At 38.9% G+C, this 19,012-nt stretch overlaps 1 long non-coding RNA gene across 3 annotated transcripts; it reads left to right on the forward strand.

Moving 5' to 3' along the window:
• The first annotated feature begins 1,494 nt into the window (after positions 1–1,494).
• On the forward strand, positions 1,495–16,855 carry LOC143865504 (uncharacterized). Of its 3 annotated transcripts, none has more exons than XR_013241907.1 (3): positions 1,495–2,236; positions 10,305–10,456; positions 16,778–16,855. It is a non-coding gene; the product is annotated as an uncharacterized LOC143865504 (long non-coding RNA). The 3 variants fall into 3 exon arrangements; XR_013241908.1 differs by having other exon boundaries at positions 16,801–16,855; XR_013241906.1 differs by lacking the exon at positions 16,778–16,855 and adding an exon at positions 14,627–16,771.
• The last annotated feature ends 2,157 nt before the right edge of the window (positions 16,856–19,012 follow it).

A 19,012-nucleotide genomic window follows, 5' to 3' on the forward strand; every position in this document is an offset into this window, starting at 1 on the left:
TGGAACCCAATATTGCTACTTCTCTGATGTATCTTCAGTCGTCGAAAGAAATTTAGGAGCAGACGGCTACGATGTATTCTGGGGTGGATAATCTTACGAGTATATGTGATCATTTTTCCGAGTGGTTTAGCCTTCAGAGAGGCGACAAGCCGTTGGATAGCCACTACATGGACTATCTAGCACTTTGTTAGGAGCATGATCTATTGATGCCGTTTACTACAGATCATGTCGTACTTAAAAAACGTAAGAAGGAGTAACATGTGGTTAGATTTCTTGCCTCATTGGGGCCTGACTATCTCCAACTCCGACAGCAGATTGTCAGTTCCGGTTCTATTCCCACCCTTGCAGATGTATTTTCTAGGATTCAACGTATGAGAGTAGTTCAGCATAATGACCCTATGGTGGATGGGTCTACTCATGTGACGTATGCTGGGACTGATCGTGGTCATGGTGGTGGCCGATTTAGGCGTGGTCGTGGCCGTGGCCGTGGCAGTAGCCGTGACTCCGGGGGAGGCCGCGATGGAGGAGGCTGTGGTCGTGGGTCCCATTATTGTACTCACTGTCGTATGGAGGGACATACAGTTGATTATTGCTATGATCTACATCCTGAGCTTCGTCCCTTCAGACTTGCAAGTGCTTCTGCTGCAGCTTCTGATAGTCCTTCCCTCTCTGCTGCTCCATCTATGACTCCTGACACCATGGTAATCCCCCGTGTAGAATATGATGATCTGTTACGTCTCCGGAAAAAAGGGAAGCAGCCAACTGTGCACATAAAGGTAGCCCCTCATGTTTTCTTTCTGGTACTTATTCTGGATCATGGCTCATTGATTCAGGAGAATCACACCATATGACTGGTAATCCTATATGCAGAGAGGAGAAAAAGGGAGGAGGAATTACGGTTTTCCATTTCAAGAGGAGGAGAGAAATAGAGAGCTGCTAGCTGCGATTCCCCTCCACCAAGCCACCACCAAACCCTCTTCCACCTCCAACCACCATCCCCATCTCCGGCCTCTTCTTCTTCTTCTTCTATTTTTCACCATCACAAACCCATTTCCATTAATTCCGGCCGGCCACCTCTTCTTCTCCCCCACACCCACATCTCCCCATCAAACCCATCTCCTTCTACCCACCATCTTCATCTGCCATTACCTCTAAACCGCCCACTCCAAACCCTCTTCCACCTCCATCTTCCATTTCCCATCTCCATTTCTACTGAACCCGATCCTACCCCATCAACTCCTCCGGCCGGCCACCAAAACCCCCATTTTCGAAATACTAGAGGTGGATTTCCATAGTCGCTAGAAAAATCGCACAGAGAGAGAGAGAGGTAGGAAGAAAGGAAGGAGGCTTGCAGAGCAGAAGAGGGGGAGATTTTGCAACCATCGCCTCCATCTTCTCCGGTGTGTCACCGGAGCTCCGGATTCCCGAGCTCCATTTCCGCCCATTTTATTTACCCCAAACCCATTTCACTATTCTTCCCTAAGCCCCCATCTCAACCACCACTACAGCAGAATTCGGCCATTGAACCACCACCACCACCCTTCTTCTACCCTTCTTCCACCTCCATTTCCATGGCCACCATCAACTTCCCCTGTTTTTTTTTATCCCTCTTCACATACCACTGTATTGTTACCTCCATCAAACCCAAACCTATTGCCATCACTTCACCCAATATTTAGAGAGAAGGATTTTCCAAGGAAAAATCAGAGAAAGAGCTACAAAAGGGATTAAGGTTTCCAAGAGGAGGGGTCTTTTCATTTTGCTGAAATTACAAAGGGAGAAAGGGGAGTTGCAGAGGGAGAAAGAAATTGCAGAGAAAGGTAGAAGGGAAGAGGGAGCCGCTGGCCAATTACCCTATCACCACCATAGATCTGAACCACCATCTCTATCTTGATCTCTTTCTTATAGCCTCTAAAACCCACCTTCACAAAGGCACAAGAACCCATCAATTTCTCCTCATTTTGTTCATCCACCATATCAGCAAAACCATCAGCTCTACCTTCGCTCTCACCCCCAGCACCCTCACAAACCTACCACCATTTTCACCTTGATTCAGCCTTTCCGCCATTAAAATCGACCTAAAGCTCCCCAATCCTAGTAACCCTGCCAAAATCTGTTCAAACGCCTGCCAATTCCGATCCCCCAAGCTCGGATCAACCTACCTTCATCGTCATCACCTTCGAGGTCTTGTCTGTAACCGCCGTCATTTCTTTCAGACAAATGTGAAGGTCTTCAGGTAACTTCTATCATTTTAATTTCTTAAAATCTTAAGAAGTACCTTGATTATGTTTGAACTTGTATACCCATGATTATAATTCTCTGAGTCTCTATCCTCTTATTCTCTGGTTTGGTCCTCATGATGTTGTTGCTCGAGCTTTGTGACTCGAAAGTGGGTTAAACAATTTTTTTCCATATTCTCACTATGGTTGTTTCAACATGTAACTTTATTATTGAACCTGATTGTGATTTTGCAGTCATCTGATGAGGTGGTATAGAGTGGTTTTGGCATGACTATGATAACAAAATAAAGTCAGTTTTAGCATCTTGAGCTGTGATGGCCTTTTGCAATGGAAGCTTTTGATATTTGCTTATATTCTTAGACGGTTCTGATAGTCTATTAATTTGTAAAAAGAGGGTAGAATTTATTTCATCTGTATTCCCCCCTATGCTTCTAAGAGGTCATTTCTCATCATGGTTTTCCATATGTGTATTTAAAAGAAGGCTATACCAATTTCATTTCTCTCGAGCATAGTCACTTTCCTTCTCTATTTGTTTTCCCTAGTTCGTGTTGTCCGGTTTTCGGTCCCACAACTATGTTGTTTGTGAGTGTAAGACTATCAAGCCATCTCGCTACACCACCACTAGTTTGTGAGTTTATGGTAGTATTGTCCATTGTCTTGGAATGGGTTAAATATGCTGCCTTGCTTAATTTCCATATCATCTCATATCCTACTCATGAGTTTGATTTTCATGTGACTTGCTCCCTTGTTCATAGAATTGGAGCTGTGTTGCCTCCTACTTTGAAAATCTGGGAATACGGATCATTCTCCTGGCGATGATGGAATATTTCTTGAGCCAACCCCTTGCCCTTCTTATCATTTTTCCCATCTTAGGGTCTTCACAGGGTTTGAGGGGTTTCCTTTATTTCCGGGACTATTCTTTGCATGTTCCTCTGGAATCTCTTTGTATTTCAAGATCCCATCGATTTTGGGAACGCATATTGTCGGGTTCGGCAACGATGAAACGTTTCTTGAGCCAGCCTCTTCCCTTCCTGCCTTAGAGTTTTCGCAGGTTAAGAGATTCTCTTCTCTTAAAGTGTTCAGCTAGTTAGGACCGTTCCTAAGTGACTGATCGTTTAGTAGATCTTCTTATAGAGTTTTTGTCTGTCCCCTTTTGATTAGAAGTTTACCCTTTGGGTTAGAAGTTTTTCATCTCTCGTTTATTTAGGGTTTTCCCTCGCAGGTTAGAACTCGTCTCTTTTGGATGCTGGCTAAGCCTCGTCAGCTTTTGATCATCTCTTTGAGATTGTTTACTCGTATCAGAATTTTTAGTTCCCTCATTTGTCTTCTTTCCCCCAAGGCTTTAGGGATCCCGTTTCCCTCTGTAATACTCTACCGCGATATGGTGGGTATAGAGGCTCTTCTATCGGATCCCCTTTAGCCGAAAGGGTGTTAGCACACTTTTAATCGTCAAAAATATAAAAGCACTTCAAAAATATTTGAAAACTTTAAAAATATCAAAAACATTTGAAAACATAAAAAAAAACCTTAAAAGATCTAAAGTGTTGAATGTTTTTAGTAGCGCAGTTAGGAGAGTTCGATATTCAAACTACGTTAGCTTGATCCTCTTTCATGAGGTACGTAGTGCAGCTTGGGATCTTCATCCCAAGTCCAGCCAAACTTTGTAAATAGACTTTGTAAATCTTTCAAAAATTATTCAAACAACTTGTTTTCAAAAAGATCTTCCTCTAGAGTTAGGAGTTTGTCCTAGATAGGGAGTTTTAGAGTTAGGAGTTTGTCTTTTGTTGTGTGCTTGTTGTGTATTTGTATTAGAGTTAGGAGTTTGTCCTAGCTAGGAGCGCCTCCGTCCGGTCAGTTGGCGATTCACATCGCCGACTGATGACTAGGTCTTGGATACGTTAGTAATCCTATTGTTTCCCTTAGGGCATACAGCCTAGTTACACGTAGGTTGTAGGAACCACCTGCATTAGCTTAGGGCTAACCAACATTTAGTTAGGGCATATAGGGTGTCCTACAATTCATTGGAATCTAAATGATCGCTTAAAAAGCTTTAATAACTAGTCCGATCTTTTAGATCGAATCTAGGATAGATTTCTAGGTGTCTTAGGCATCATAGTTTAGATTAGGTGCGAAGAACTACGTTGCCTTGATTCTCGTGGAGGCGGGGATACGTAGGCTTCTTTGGATGAACATCAGACCATCCAAGGACTCGGGCTAAATCGTTTAGAGTCTTAGGATTTGTTGTGTTGTTATTGTGTATTTTGATGTGTTTTCTTACTTTCTTGTACTGATCCTATACCTTTAGTTGTAACTTGCATGTGTATGTCCACCAGAACTTAGACACATATTAGGCATGTCACTCATAACCTAGCTGTGCTTAGGTGACATTTATTTCGGTTCTTTTGTGTGTGCTTATTTTCATCTCCGAGACATGCATGATTAGATAGACGTCTTCTCGGAGATGTGTGTTCCCATTTCACATGATTTTCGCCTAAAACTCTTCAAGGTTAATAATAAATGGCATAAGAGACCAAGTGTTCGAACTCGAGCGAATTGGGGGTGCTCTTCGGACCTTCTCCATTCGTCATCAGGCACGGACCTTCTGTATCTCTGGTTATCCATTGCAAACAGAACATTTGTTTTGGTTCCATGGCGTATCCATGGATGGCGACTCTGAGTTATTTTTAGATATATCTTGGTTTCGAGCCCTGGCTCCGGATCAGGATGTATCTCATTCGTTTTTGTATCGCCACTCATGCTATGCTATGAGGGTGGCACCGTTTCGAGAGTTCCTTGGTAGAGCTCTCCTTCACGTTGTGGAGATCTTAGAGGATTGCAGGAGGGATCTCGCGTCCCTCGGCACGGGTCCTCTCAAGATCGGGGTCCACAGTCGGTAGAGCATCTCAAAGCTCGTCTTGTTGCTAAAGGGTATACTCAGACATTTGGTGTCAACTATCAGGAGAACTTTTCTCTCATCGCCAAAATTCCTTCAGTACGGGTATTGATCTCTCTAGAAGTTAATCGTGGCTGGCCTCTGTATCAGCTTGATGTGAAGAATGCCTTCCTCCACAGTGATCTTTCTGAAGAGGTTTATATGGAGCAACCTCCTGGGTATGTTGCTCAGGGGGAGATCTTCTCAGCAATATGCCGTCTTCAGAAGGCAATTTATGGTCTGAAGCAATCGCCGAGGGCTTGGTTTGGACGGTTCAGTACAGTGGTTTTGCGTTTTGGATTGAAGCAGTGTGCTGTCGATCATTCTGTGTTCAGTTACAAGTCCGCATCTGGATATATCCTTCTGATCGTGTATGTCGATGACATTATAATTACAGGAGATGACATGTCTGGCATACAAAAATTGAAATCCTTTCTCCAAGGAGAATTTTCTACTAAATATTTGGGTCAGCTCAGATATTTCCTTGGTATTGAGGTAGCACGCTCACGTCATGGTCTCTCTTTATCACGGAGAAAATATGTGTTAGATATTTTGGAGGAGAGTGGATCAATGGGTGTGAAACCTGCAGGTTGTCCTATGGATCCAAATGTTAAACTTCTTCCTGATCAGGGGGAGTTGATGAATGATCCTGGTGGTTACAGAAGACTGGTCGATAAGCTAATTTATTTGACTGTCACCCGGCCAGACATATCATTTGCAATGGGTATGGTTGGTCGCTTTATGAGTTCTCCACATACTTCTCATTGGGCGGCTGTTATTCATATTATCAAATATTTGAAGGGTACTCCAGGCAAAGGCTTGTGCTTTAGAAAGTATGGACATGAAAAGGTAGAAGGATACAGTGATGCAGATTGGGCAGGATCTCCTGCAGACAGAAGATCAACTACTGAAAATTACACATTTGTAGGAGGCAATCTAGTGTCATGGAGAAGTAAAAGCAAGACGTCATTTCCAAATCAAGTGCAGAGGCTGAGTATAGGGCTCTGTCTTATACAAGTGGGGAGCTAATCTGGCTTCGCTCCTTCTTATCAGAAATTGGGTTCACATTGACATCTCCAGCTCAATTGTATTGTGATAATAGGGCTACAATTCATATTGCAATGAATCCAGTATTTCACGAGTAGACCAAGCATATTGAAGTAGATTGTCACTTCATTCGTCATCGGATTCAAAGTGGTGAAATTTGCACAGTGTTCACTCGATCTACCAATCAGCTTGCAGATATGTTTACCAAACTGTTGGGGTGTGCAAAATGAAAGGATTCTTGTATCAAGCTTGGAAAGTAAGATATATACCTTCCAGCTTGAGGGGGAGTGTTAGATGCCATAAGGGCAATTCGGTCATTTCACTGTATATATATATAACGGGAGAGGGCAGTGTTTTAATTTTTTGCACTCTCCCTCTCACGCCCATCTCTCTCTCTCTCTCTCTCTCTCTCTCTCTCTCTCTCTCTCTCTCTCTCTCTCTCTCTCTCTCCATCTCTCTGTCTCGTGCTCTCTCTCTCGCTCTCTCATTCTCTCACGCATCTCTCTCTCCTCCACCATGTAGATTAACAACATCGATAAAAGAAGTAATGGTTCGTAAAAAGAGTGAGTTGTCTACTGTTATGTTAGATATGGTGGCCGATGAAGAAGCATTGACTGTTAAATTTAAAGAAATTGATGTCAACGGAGGTGAAGTTAATTGTCAAAAATGCAAAGTTGGCTTTTGAATTAACTGCCATCGAACCAGCAATTGCGACTAAATATCTTAAATTGGCAGCCAAAGATGTAGGCATACTCAGTAATGTGATCGAATTAGAGCCATCTGTCAAAGCCTCACAACAGCTACATTCAATATCACTGCATTCCAAAAGGAGATTGCGGAAATGGAGTAAAAAGCTGTTGTCTACCGGGAGGATCCTGCCAAGACAGATAGTGTAGCTACTAAAATTGGGGTGGAAAAGCTTAAGGAAAGATGGGAGTGCTAGAACGTGGTACCGTAGTTTAATTTACCAGAATGTGTAGTGAAGGTAATGATAAATCAGACATGAAGGAAATGAAACCCAACCAAACTAGAAAGAAAAAAAACCCCAAGGCCACATTATCCTCTAGAAAGAAAAATGAATAACATATCCGTCTAAAAACACCCACATGAATGTGACACTGAGAACAATAATGACATACACACAAACCATTTGTAACACATCAACAGCATGTATCAAAAGCAATTTTCCAGACAATAGATATGTAAGAATGACAATCATGCAAACCTTATGTAGTGGATGAGAAAATAATTCATGCTCAAGTTCCTCAATTTGATTGACTAGCTCAACAAATTCCGGGTCCTCGATGCCCATATCCTGTTAGAAAAAAAGGAAATATTCAAAAAGTTCAAAAAAATAAAATATTCTAAATTAAGTCAAGCAACCAACTTCACTACAGACTCAGTAGGATCTAACAACCTGAAATTAGAAGTCTTGACGGAAAAACTAACATTGGTCACCATTTCCAGATCCTTGTATCCAATCCTTTCAAACAACTTTCTCCTCATATATAGCTCAACCACCTCAATAATCATAGACCTTGCTAATCTATAAAAGACGTGATGAGATGCTTTAAGAGGAACTCTCTACAACGCTAGTCCTCCCAAAATCTAAGCCAATCCCTCACATCAAATTTAAACATGATCCTCTGAGTCTGCCACACAGCTTAATACCACCCGAATTCTCGATGCTAAAAGACCTATAAGCCCTCCATGAATCCAATCCCCCTAATCACCCCTTATATATTTTGCTGCCATTTCTTTCCATAAAAAAAATTCCCTACTGAAGGAGCTCAAGACATTCAATGACATTGGGCACTAAAGTAAATTGGCATATTAGGTAGGGCATATTCAGTAGGACTGATTTAATCATTGCTATCCTCCCCATTCAAGAAGCTACTGAGCTATTTGCGACAGATCGCAGAAATCGGAATGATTTTGAGGTTAGCATGACAAGAGAATGTTGTATCTATATTGTCACGGGTGTGGTTCATGAATTTTTCCATCTCTAGAAAGTGGGCAGCCCCTTTGTCTGTAGACATTTTTTACTGCTTCGGAAACTAAGAAATTCATGGGATTTGAAAAGGAACATAGATTTTTATGTATGGCTGTTTTTAAAGTAACACTGACGTTTCAGTTAGAAGAGCAATAGTTTGAAACCTTCTATTGCTTGTTTCATTGCACTGCATGCCGACGTTTAGGCTACCGATGTTTGTTTTGGATTTTGAGAATTGTTTTTTGGTTCAAAACTGTTTATAATCCAGTTTTTGAGTCAAAATCAATTCTAAACAAACAGGCATGGGTCCCACATGGTGTTTACTCTTTCCTGCTTGGCTTTTATGTGGTGGTTTCTAGCAATTCCAGTTGTCCTTGTGGCCTTGCTGTTGCCCAAAAATTGAGCCATTTTATGTAACCAGTTAAACTTATTGAGCCAAGAAGAGAGGGTGAGAATACAATAAAGGGCACTGAAGAAAGGTGAGTTTGTAGTGACCATGGTTTTAAATTTCGACTGCGGATTTCGGTCAGTTTGTAGTGACCATGGTTTTAAATTTCGACCGCGGATTTCGGTCAGCGCACCGAAACTGAAATGGCCAACAGCCGAAATGGTAACATGATTTCGTCGAAATTTTTGCTTTTTAAATATTTTGTCTGAAATTTAACGAATTTCAACCTAAAAATCTCTAGTTTCTTAATTATATAGTATTTTCCCAAAATTTGGTATTAAAAAAAAATATTGTTTTTAATGGTGTACCGGATTTAGCCGAAATTTCGAAGTCGATGAGGGCCGAAATGCATTCCGAAACCGAAATTTAAAACCATCGTAGTGACACATGCATTGAGGTAAACCTTATGTATGGTTTAGTGAAGGCAGAATTAGAGGTTGAGGATAAGGAGGCATGACATGGGAGAGAAATGGGGTTGCTGCTCAAATCAAGTTGAAATGTAGGTTGTGGATGAGACTTCAGTTTTACTTGTTTATCTAGTAATTTAGAATCATCAGGGAAATGATATTTTCACCCGTTTCCAAGCATTAACTCCATTTGTTTCTGTTTATTTTTTTTTTTAATGGGAAATGATTTCAGCATAGCTATGATTTGATACAAGACGCTCATGTATCTTGTCTTTTAGCATTTAATTGTTAGTAAGTCCTTTTTGGTGACTGTAAAAACCCCTTTACAGCTCTTCAAGTATTAAAGACAAGAAACATGAGCAACTTGTATCAAAACATGTTTGTGTTGAAATCATTTCCTTTTTTTATTTGAAAAAGATGCGTGGGTCTCCGCCACCTTTTGAGATCTTGGGGTTTTGGAAGTTTTTTTTTTTGGGGTTTTTTCTTGCAATTGGGGTTTTTGGAGTATATTTTTGGTGGTTGAATGAATTATTGATGGTTGTGGGTGTATATTTTGGACTATATTCTTGGCAAGTGAACAGGCACAAGAAACCTTTTCTCTGGATTTTTCAGGTTTTCCTGCGCAAGTGAACAGCCGCAGGATTCCTTTTCCAGCACAGTTTATTTTCCTTTCCTTTCCTTTCTGCCACGTCAGATTTCTTTCCTTTCCTTTCCTTTCCTTTCTCGAGAAAACAAGTGAACGGACCCTAACACAATCAGAACTTCTTAGACAAAATCTCCTTTCCTAACACGACCAAAACCACTCTTTCTGCTTTCCTAATGAATTTTTTTTATTTCGAATGATTGATGTAGCAGGTGCCTAGATGAGTTTTGTACAATATCTTATATGTGTACAATAAGCAAGGTGTAAGCACGTGATTTTTTTCCCTCCTGTTTTTTAAGTGGCCACCAAAGGGCCCCTGCTTTTCCCATTCTTATAAGAGCTTTATTATTCGCACTTAGTATTAAAGTCACTTTAAGATTTAGAGCAACTACTTACCCTAGTCACATATTTTGTCTTATACCCATCGCGTAGTTAATTTCTGCTGCACCGTTAACCTTTGCATATCTTGGGATTGATACATTTGAGCTGCTTGGAACTTAAATTTCATTTACTATATAGATCAGTTCACTCATCTCGTCAAATCATTTGCATCTTGAATCTTAATTGCTATACTAACCCAGTTGAACTTGTCAGGTTCTTCATTCTCAAAGCACACTCCGGGGTGTACAATTCGTACATCAGTTTCGCCCTTCATCACAGATTATAAAGCACACTGAGACAGCCCAAGGGAACCTATTCATCGTCACACACCGCTGCAAGCAATTGGGCCAACTTCTCCGCAAGAGGTTAGTAGCCTAAAACTCGCTCGCATTTAAGCAATTTAAGCAAATTGTGAACCTCGCCTATTCTCCGCAAGAGGTTAGTAGCCACATCCTCCCATATCTGTTCCAAAATTTAGGTCCTAATCTTAACCTTTGAAACCATCTCTCACCTAGACCTAAGTTATAATCTTTCACTTGCTTTCAACATTAAAATCCCAAATTTTGTAAAATTCTTCCATTCCTAGCTTCAAAATTTCGAACTTATTTAATCTTTTAAACTTATAAGTTCTCAAAAGGATATTAATTTGTGTTTTTTGCAATATCACCCATTGCACTATCCATCTTTCTGGGGGATTTAAATTTTTGGTGGAATTACTCAATGATTTCACTTCATGTTAACCATATCAAATTCAACTCCATTCTCTAGGTTTGGTTTACTTTTAGCCAGAGCTTATTACAGATTTGTAGATATCCAATGCCAAAGCTCTCAAGTTAGTTTACGGGCAACAGAATCTAGGTTCATGTTACTGCATTCTTTTATCTGTATCGACACGTGCATTCACTAGCTTGTTTTGGATTTCATCTACGGTTTTTTCTTTCCTAAGATTTTCAATACTTCTCAAGATTTAGGGAAAAAAAAAGTAAATGCATGGTGTCTTTAGTAATAGTCCAGCTCTATTCCGCCATAAATTAAGCGAAAACCACAGAATTGTCAGTTCGTTTTTTCTGTCGTTGTGCACAGCAAGGCCTCTGTCGATCGCCGCCGCCCAATGGGTTCTTTTATTTGGTCGTTTAGCAGCCCACAATTGCAATTTAACGGCCCATAGTTGTTAGTTATTGATTGATTTTTCATTGTCTTTTTTCTTGAAAGCCATTTGATTTGGTGGGGATAAACATGATGAACGTGAACCAAATAGAAAAAAGAATTGTAAGCCCAATATCTCAACCCTTGGCAATCCTCTAATCTTGTTTTGATGATTCCAAACACAAGTTGATTCATCATTTTTTACTAATGAATTTTGTGTTTAAGTTAAAAATACAATTCAATCAAGGATCAAAGTCAAGGATGAAGCATGGATCAAGGTTTGCACAAATCATGAAGATCAAGTGAGCCAAAGGAAAGAAGAGGAGATTCATGATGAAGACAGAGACTCGAAGAAGAAGATCAAAATTTAGGATTTGAAGTCAAAGTCTTGAGTTTAGAATGTATAAATCTAATACTTAAAAAAACCCACTAACAACTACTCAAGGGTATACTAAAAAAGGTCCCAAATATGATTAACAAACAAGGGAAATCAAGTAGACCCAAAGCCAAAGTACCAAAGTGAGCTTAAATATGAAAAAACATCAAATTGGCACTTGATAATTGGTCTAGATAAACATCAAATTCTCTTATTTGTAGAGCACAAGAACGTCAAAATCCGATGAGAAACGAGGGATATATGAATTTTACAAAATGACTGCGCAAAACTGGAAAAATCCTGAAATTGTCTTGTGGCTAGTCAGGCTGCCTAGTAGACTGGCATGGCCTACTTCCAGTGGCAAATTGTTTTTTTTTAAAAAAAAAAGCATAACGGCTATGATTTGGCCGACACTCCGAATTTATTGCCGACTCTCCGAATTTATTGCCGACTCACGTGTCCTGCCGTGTCGGACACGACACGCGTGTCCACACGTGTCGACACTCCTTTGGACACTCTTACTTGTATTGCTAGACTTAATGTGGGTGTGTGGACATGTTTTTGTACCGTGTTAAGTGTGACATTCTATTTTTTTAGCCAATATATAACTTGTAAAAGATATATATTGGACAATTGGAATATGAAAAAAGGGAACTTTAAGATGTTTTTTTCAATATTACGTTCGTGAGAAAATCGTATATCAAAAGTGGCGAAATTCTATTTGGGTTTTAGCTTTTGCAATTTCTTCTTCCGCTCGCACTACTGCATTATCAAATGGGTGCTATGATATTGTTGAAATTTTCACAACCGAAACATCGCACTTTATTAGTGGTTTTAGGTGTAGGTCATTTTATAATAGCTCTCACCCTCTCATCTATATGGGTGCCTGTAGAGCCTACCAACTAGGAAAAAAGAAGAAGGTTATTTCATAAAACTATTCTTCTTACCTAACTTGTTTCCTTTGAGTGCAAGAAGTACCTTTCTTATGTGACCAACATGCTCTTCTTTGCTATAATTGTTTATCAGCATAATCTCATGATAAACCACATTGAATTGACCAATAAGGCTTGAGAACTTGGTTCATTAGCCTCATGATGGTGCATGGTGTGTTTGTGAGCCTAGATGACATAATTGGCCCCTCATATAATAGACCCTCCTTGGTCATAAAGGCTTTCTTCCAATCGTCACTTGATCTGATCCTAATCCGGTGACACCCTCTTCTTAAATCTAATTTGGAAAATATTGTCGACCGTTCCAGCATATTGAACATATCATTCGGCTGTGATATAGTAAATCTATACTTCAGACAATAAATTTATTAATGGCCTTACTGTCACTACACATGGTCTAATTTCCATCTTTCTTATTGTCGTCTATGTTGGCACAACACACAAGCTCATTTTTCCCTAACTAGTCCCTTACAAACCATTCTTCCTCTTTAACATTGTAATAATCTGTTCTTCTTTATACTCATATGTCTGCGAACGATTAGGCAAACTCGCACCTAGAATAAGGTCAATATTGTGTTGAATGTTCCCTATAGAGGAATTCCATATGGGAGTTCATTGGGAATAATTTCGTTCAACTCTTGCTAAGGACAGAGTCAAGAAATTGCATCAGGGGCAAATTGGCAAACAAAGGTTGTTGTAGTCTTTAGCGGATTAAGATATTTTCAAATAAGGACAGTTTTTTGCATGCCTAGATACCAAAGTTAGGAAGAAACAAACAAGACTTCAGCCTTGTTGTGCCTTTGTCCCAGTGGACCCAATCAGTTTTCAAAATCCAAAAGAAACATTTAGAGGCTCACAATCTATTCTCAAAATCTAAAAAAAAACTTAGATCAGACTGATAAAGGGAAATTTTTTTAAAAATAGAGATGAGATTGAGAAATAGAGAGAGAGAAATTGAGGGAAGGGCATCTCAAAATCCAAAACAAACTTAAATCAGATTGATAAGGAGAAAAAAAAACAGAGATCAGATTGGGAGAATGAGGGAGAGAAATTGAGGGAGAGGACATGCCTTTCGACCTTTGGCCGGAGTAAAACTCTTAGAGTTGGAGATCAAGAGACAAGAGAAGGAGGGAGAGATTGAGATTTAGATGTAGACCCCAAAATCGTTGAAAACGTAGAGCCAAAAATTATTGAAACCGTAGGGAGCCTAAAAAATATCATGTTTCCGATCCTTGCGAGATTTGGAAACCCACAAACTTCTTTTTTCACATAAAAGGGTAAAACAAATAAAGGAAAATTTCCCCCTTTTTCACTAAAATTGAAAATTTTAAGTGGGGCAAAGAGTAATTTTGGATATACAAAATAGCTATATATATTTTTTTGAGATTTTTCAGGGAGGCAATCCCCACCCTCCCCTCCCTAAACCCGTCCCTGACTCTTGCATCAATGTATTTAACCTTTCTGGATTACCAATAGGCATTACATTACAACATCACCCTTCACTATCAAGGCATATGTCTCTCATATTTTTGTTGACATTCACAAATCTATCATAGTTAAGAGAGACCGCCCCACCACTTGAAAAGAAGTAAACATAGGGGCAATGAGTATTTTTTCCCATCTTTGAAAAAGATATAAACATTGTCTCTGCCCTTACGGGTATTCAACATTATACAGCCATGGCCGATCAAGTAATTGATGGCCGATCAAGTAATTGATAGGCTTTCATATCGACCACATCACATACAACTTTATCTTTAAAAACTTTTACAATAGAAAATGAAATTTGATTCCTTTCAACAAAATTGTTCGTTGACCACCTAACATATTTTGTATGGAAGGGTGTCTTCCATATTCAACTTTATGTTGTCCACCATTGCTCTAGAGAAAATATTCTCGCTATTGCCCGCATCAATGATCAAACTGCAAAATCTCTAATTCATTATACACTTCTTTTAGAAGATGTTGTGCCGAGTCAAATAGCAATGATTTGAAGAACTTCTTTTTACATTATACTATTTCTGAAACCCAAAGACTTGATCGTATGGATATGTAAAATACAGGATTTCCAATCCTAGCAGCAAAAGGAGGGAAACGGATACTCAATTTAAAGTGAGTGAACAGAATTCCATTCGATCTCGTAGATACATATAGAATTCTGTGGAAAGCCGTATTCGATGAAAGTCGTATGTACGGCTTGGAGGGCGATCATTCATATCTTTCGAGATCCACCCTACAATATGGGGTCAAAAAGCCAAAATAAGTGATTTGTTTGCGTCTTGATTAGGAGACTAGATTAATCTCCTCATGATAAGGGACAACCCTTGATCTTCATAGGTCAACATTTCTTCACCATCTTTTGGGAGACTTCTTATTCACTCAAGTTTCTAAAGTATTGAATGTAAATGATGTATGGATCAACTAAATATTTTGCTATAAAACATGTCCAAATCAGTGGCTTTACGAGTTATAAATTGCTATTGTGTTGAATAGACCCAAGTATATTGTTTGTGATGAATCCATGTGTGTATAGTGACTCTTTATGACATATTTGCTTGGCAAGAAATGATTTTTTATTTCTGGTTGCTATGGCAAAATGTTAATGTAAAAGATCATGGATAAGCAAATGTAATTTTGGAATGAAAATAGTTTATCTTTGAGAATCTCTTTACATGGAAAACATAATTACTTAGACTGCAATCCAAATTTACTTCTTAGATCATAAGTAATGGATTGAATAATAATGATTGTGTTAGTCAAATGAATTGCTAACATAATTGGTAGTTTGAGATATTTTCTGAACTTTATATGGAATATACATTAGAATTTGATGTAGACATCCTAGTTGTGCTTGTATACATTGATGAAATACTATTTGTAATATTGTGAAATATCTCAAACATATAATTGTTAAGAGATTCAATATCAGAGATGTCTCGCTATTTTATGAGGAATAAGCGATGTTGTTTAGAATCAGAGGATTCTTGGGTCACTATTAATTATGCCTTATACAATAAATGGGAGTGTGATCTCTTGGAGATCAAAGGAATAAACTAAATTGCTCAATTCGCCGAGGAATTAGAGCATGATGTACTTGCTTATGCATAATATAAAGAGGTAAACTGGTTGAAATGTATATTTTCAATTGATATATTCAATTGAGGAGATGGTGTAAATAACTTAGGCAGTTTGATTTAAATATGAATTGCATGAGATAAAATATAGTAGGAAGATTAAGTAGTTATATCAGTAATCCTAGACATGATCACTGTGAGCACTATTTAAATGTTTAAGTACCTTAAGGGTATTATTATTGTTCTAGTTATCTAACTAATTGAGTTATACTAGAAATACAGTGGTGTTAATTAGTTGTCAGGATTAAATCTAGGAGTGGACTTGCATTCACTCTAGGCTGAGACATGGTCTCTTGAGATTCAACCAGGCAAACTGGCTGAGTGCTTTGTCCCGTCTGTGTGTGGGTGGCCGGCCACGTGGCGCTACGCTGTTGGCCGTTTGATTTTACCCCCAACAATATTGATGGAGCACGTATCAAAATTATCCCCCATTAGATAAATTTAACCCATCAATCTTTATCAATCAGATGGATCGCGAAGTATTAAGAAGCAAGGGTTATAATCATCCAATAAGATCAGATTGTGATCCAGGGCCCATCTATCCCAACTCCCAAATCTAGTATATTGACTTGGGCCCCACCATGATTGGATGATTCTAGACCGTTAACAAAGCAAGATAAGAAAGACATTTCTTAACGTGTGTTTAAGGGGTTGATTTTTTTGTGTACCCCAATCTGACCATTGGGACTTTTGTTTTTAAGGAACAATTACCAATGGGGGACAAACATTAGGTGAAATTATCAACAGGACCCATGCTTTTCAAAAATTATCAACGAGAGACAAAAGAGGTATTGTCGGAAAAAGCTGGACGAAAATGCCCTTTGGCATTTACAACATGTTTTGACCTTGTTTTTTCCTTCTTCCCTCTTCTTTTACTTTTCCATTATCACATTTTTTATTTTTTACCCTACTAGTCATTTTCCTCCTTGTTCAGTCACCATTGTTGTTGGCAAATCTTGAAAACTTGAATGTTGAGTTCTTACCATCTATTTCTTTGTATCTAGGTTTTGTTTTTCTTTTCTGTTTTTTTAGAGTTTTGCACTATTTTTCATTCCTCTGTTTCTGATTTATCTTGTTTAGGGTTTAAGCGGTTTGTATTTTAGGGTGTGTTCTGGAGATAATGCATGGATGGCTTCACTCACTTTTTTGGAAGACAACTGGTTGTATGAGAAAAAGTTAATGTAATACATGAATGGATGGCTACATATTTTTTGATTTACTTAATTTTTTTTTTTTTTTTGTAATATACAAATTGGGATGTAATACAAGAAGCACATTTAATGAAACCAACATCCATTTCTTTTGTTATTTCTATCATGAGCATAATTGTAATGCCATTAGAATAGTTGCTATAGGCAGGGAGTTTTTGTAGCAGAAGGGGTTTATCAACTCACTGGAAGGGGGTTAGTAACTCTCAAAAGTAGGGTTACCAATTTTCGAATGGGCTTATCAAGTGCTTGAAAATTGACCGAGAGTACTAGACTTTTGGAAGGGGGTTTTCAAGTCTCTATGATTGGGGTTATCTAGTATAAAATGGGGTAACCAATTTTTGAATGGGGTGATCAAGTCCCTCAAAATTGGCCAAGGGTACTAGAGGTTTAGAAGGGGGTTTTCAAGTCTCTGGGATTTGGGTTATCTAGTATAAAAAAATGGGGTTACTAATTTCCGAATGGGCTTATCAAGTCCTTGAGAATTGGCCCAGGGCACTGGAGTTTTCGAATTGAGTTTTTAAGTCTCTGGGATTGGGGTTATCAAGTATCAAAATGGGGTTACCAATTTCCGAATGGGCTTATCAAGTCCTAAAAATTGTCCGAGGGTACTAGAGTTTTGGAAGGGGGTTTTCAAGTATTTTGGATTGGGGTTATCTAGTATTAAATGGGGTTACCAATTTACGAATGAGCTTATCAAGTCTCTTAGAATTGATCGAGGGTATTGGAGTTTTGGAAGGGGGTTTTCAAGTCTTTGGGGTTGGGGTTATCCTGTATCAAAATGGGGTTACCAAATTCCGAATGGGCTTATCAAGTCCCTTAGAATTGATCGAGGGTATTGGAGTTTTGGAAAGGGGTTTTCAAGTCTTTGGGGTTGGGGTTATCCTGTATCAAAATAGGGTTACCAAATTCCGAATGGGCTTATCAAGTCCCTTATGAACACGTTTTTTACTTGCTTTTTTTTTTTTCACTCTTTCATATTCACCATTTTTCTCTTTCTACCCTACGATTCATCTTCCTCATCCTCCATTGAAAGGGAGAAAGAGAAATGCAAAACCCTAAAACAAACGAAAAATAAAACCTAGATATAGAGAGATAGATGGGAATGAGCTCACATTTCAAGTTTTCGAGCTTTCCCGCCTCCAATGGTGGCTAAATGATGAAGAAGATGGTAAAAAAAATAAAGATGAAAATGAAAAAGTAAAAAAAAAGAGGGAAAGAAGAGAAGAGGGAAAAGTGGAAAAGCAAAATGTGTTGCTTAAGAAAATGGCATTTTCGTCCAGCTTTTAATGACAAGACATCTTTTGTCCCTCGTTGATAATTTCTGAAAAGCATGGGCCATGTTGATAATTCCGCCTAATTTTTGTCCCCCATTGGTTATTGGTCCATCTTCAAAATACGACCAATATTTCGGTCACTTAAAAAATCCTTGACATCAGGGGACTCTCTCCTCAATTAGTCAATTACTGCTGTGAGCTGCTGCCTCATCAGATCGACGATATAAAGTGATGTTCAAAATTTACATTTTTACCCTCCCCAGCCTTATCTTTGAGGAGTCCGGCCAAGCTCATCCACTCATTCAATTATTGATCTTTCGTTACAACAACTCTTGGATTATCAAAATCACAGAGAAATTCATTCGTGAGGTGTGAAATCGGTTCAATGAAAGATATTACGAGCAGAACGCTTAAAAGAAACCATATTTCCCTTTTTACCTTCTATATTTTGTACACCAGAGCCATATAAAATTTCTCAAAGCCCAAAACGTAGTACGAGTTTAACTAGTAGACCCCTAGCTTATTATATTTTTTCCTCTCCTTGTCCAACTACGTATACCATGCTCCACTCGTAATAACTATCGCAAAGATTCTATTTCAAAAAAAAAAAAACTATCGCAAAGATAACCCCACGTGGAGTAGGAAACAAGACACTGTCCCAACATTTAGGCCATGTGTAGCTCTTGCAGAGGGGTAGGGCGGGTGGGAGAAGGAGAGACTTGAAAGGGCACAATTGAGTGAGGCCTGGATGGTGAGGAGTGGCTAAAAAACCAGAAAAGGTGAATCCCATTTTGACTGGAGTGTTTTTGTTTCCTTGTTTTTTAAGATTT

This window comes from Tasmannia lanceolata, unplaced genomic scaffold, assembly GCF_043159265.1.
Source record: "Tasmannia lanceolata isolate RefF3 unplaced genomic scaffold, GAP_Taslan_0.1 ptg000081l, whole genome shotgun sequence".
Lineage (NCBI taxonomy): Eukaryota > Viridiplantae > Streptophyta > Magnoliopsida > Canellales > Winteraceae > Tasmannia > Tasmannia lanceolata.